A 2,903-nucleotide genomic window follows, 5' to 3' on the forward strand; every position below is an offset into this window, starting at 1 on the left:
CATTCTGTCAGTTGTCTTTTGGTTTTGTTAACTGTTTCCTTTGCTGTGCAAAAGCTTTTGATCTTGATGAAATCCCAACAGTTCATTTTTGCCCTTGCTTCCCTTGCCTTTGCCGTTGTTCCTAGGAAGATGTTGCTACGGCTGAGGTCGAAGAGGTTGCTGCCTGCATTCTCCTCAAGGATTTTGATGGATTCCTTTCTCACATTGAGGTCCTTCATCCATTTGGAGTCTATTTTTGTGTGTGGTGTAAGGAAGTGGTCCAATTTCATTTTTCTGCATGTGGCTGTCCAATTTTCCCAGCACCATTTATTGAAGAGGCTGTCTTTTTTCCATTGGACATTCTTTCCTGCTTTGTCGAAGATTAGTTGACCATAGAGTTGAGGGTCGATTTCTGGGCTCTCTATTCTGTTCCACTGATCTATGTGTCTGTTTTTGTGCCAGTACCATGCTGTCTTGATGATGACAGCTTTGTAATAGAGCTTGAAGTCCGGAATTGTGATGCCACCAACTTTGGCTTTGTTCTTCAATATTCCTTTGGCTATTCGAGGTCTTTTCTGGTTCCATATAAATTTTAGGATTATTTGTTCCATTTCTTTGAAAAAAATGGATGGTATTTTGATAGGGATTGCATTAAATGTGTAGATTGCTTTAGGTAGCATAGACATTTTCACAATATTTATTCTTCCAATCCAGGAGCATGGAACATTTTTCCATTTTTTTGTGTCTTCCTCAATTTCTTTCATGAGTACTTTATAATTTTCTGTGTATAGATTCTTAGTCTCTTTGGTTAGGTTTATTCCTAGGTATCTTATAGTTTTGGGTACAATTGTAAATGGGATTGACTCCTTAATTTCTCTTCAACCAATTAATAACAAAATCAAAGAAACACATCAATAATAATACAATAATAGTAGGGGACTTGAACACTCCCCTCACTGAAATGGACAGATCATCCAAGCAAAAGATCAACAAGGAAATAAAGGCCTTAAATGACACACTGGACCAGATGGACATCACAGATATATTCAGAACATTTCATCCCAAAGCAACAGAATACACATTCTTCTCTAGTGCACATGGAACCTTCTCCAGAATAGATCACATCCTGGGTCACAAATCAGGTCTCAACCAGTATCAAAAGATTAGGATCATTCCCTGCATATTTTCAGACCACAATGCTCTGAAGCTAGAACTCAATCACAAGAGGAAAGCTGGAAAGAACCCAAATACATGGAGACTAAACAGCATCCTTCTAAAGAATGAATGGGTTAACCAGGAAATTAAAGAAGAATTGAAAAAATTCATGGAAACAAATGATAATGAAAACACAACAGTTCAAAATCTGTGGGACACAGCAAAGGCAGTCCTGAGAGGAAAATATATAGCGGTACAAGCCTTTCTCAAGAAACAAGAAAGGTCTCAAGTACACAACCTAACCCTACATGTAAAGGAGCTGGAGAAAGAACAAGAAAGAAACCCTAAACCCAGCAGGAGAAGAGAAATCATAAAGATCAGAGCAGAAATCAATGAAATAGAAACCAAAAAAACAATAGAAAAAATCAATGAAACTAGGAGCTGGTTCTTTGAAAGAATCAATAAGATTGATAAACCCCTGGCCAGACTCATCAAAAAGAAAAGAGAAAGGACCCAAATCAATAAAATCATGAATGAAAGAGGAGAGATCACAACTAACACCAAAGAAATACAGACAATTATAAGAACATACTATGAGCAACTTTACGCCAACAAATTGGACAATCTGGAAGAAATGGATGCATTCCTAGAGACATATAAACTACCACAACTGAACCAGGAAGAAATAGAAAACCTGAACAGGCCCATAACCAGTAAGGAGATTGAAACAGTCATCAAAAATCTCCAAACAAACAAAAGCCCAGGGCCAGACGGCTTCCCAGGGGAATTCTACCAAACATTTAAAGAAGAACTCATTCCTATTCTCCTGAAACTGTTCCAAAAAATAGAAATGGAAGGAAAACTTCCAAACTCATTTTATGAGGCCAGCATCACCTTGATCCCAAAACCAGACAAGGATCCCACCAAAAAAGAGAACTACAGACCAATATCCTTGATGAACACAGACGCAAAAATTCTCGCCAAAATACTAGCCAATAGGATTCAACAGTACATTCAAAGGATTATTCACCACGATCAAGTGGGATTTATTCCAGGGCTGCAGGGTTGGTTCAACATCCGCAAATCAATCAATGTGATACAACACATTAATAAAAGAAAGAACAAGAACCATATGATACTCTCAATAGATGCTGAAAAAGCATTTGACAAAGTACAGCATCCCTTCCTGATCAAAACTCTTCAAAGTGCGGGGATAGAGGGCACATACCTCAATATTATCAAAGCCATCTATGAAAAACCCACCGCAAATATCATTCTCAATGGAGAAAAACTGAAAGCTTTTCCGTTAAGGTCAGGAACACGGCAGGGATGTCCATTATCACCACTGCTATTCAACATAGTACTAGAAGTCCTAGCCTCAGCAATCAGACAACAAAAAGAAATTAAAGGCATCCAAATTGGTAAAGAAGAAGTCAAACTATCACTCTTCGCAGATGATATGATACTATATGTGGAAAACCCAAAAGACTCCACTCCAAAACTGCTAGAACTTGTTCAGGAATTCAGTAAAGTGTCAGGATATAAAATCAATGCACAGAAATCAGTTGCATTTCTGTACACCAACATCATGGCTAACTTCTTCCTCTGTCTCTCTATGGTAAGTTCTGAAGGGCATACATTTGCCTTTTTGGCAAATTTATACCCGTTTTCAAGTTTACTTTGAGACTCATAGTATGTATGTGAAAGGAAGGCTTTTCTTTGAGTCGGGATGAGTATGGCAAGGGAACATCCTGTTTTGTGCTATTATT

The sequence above is a fragment of the Meles meles genome, chromosome 7 (genome assembly GCF_922984935.1).
Source record: "Meles meles chromosome 7, mMelMel3.1 paternal haplotype, whole genome shotgun sequence".
NCBI lineage: Eukaryota > Metazoa > Chordata > Mammalia > Carnivora > Mustelidae > Meles > Meles meles.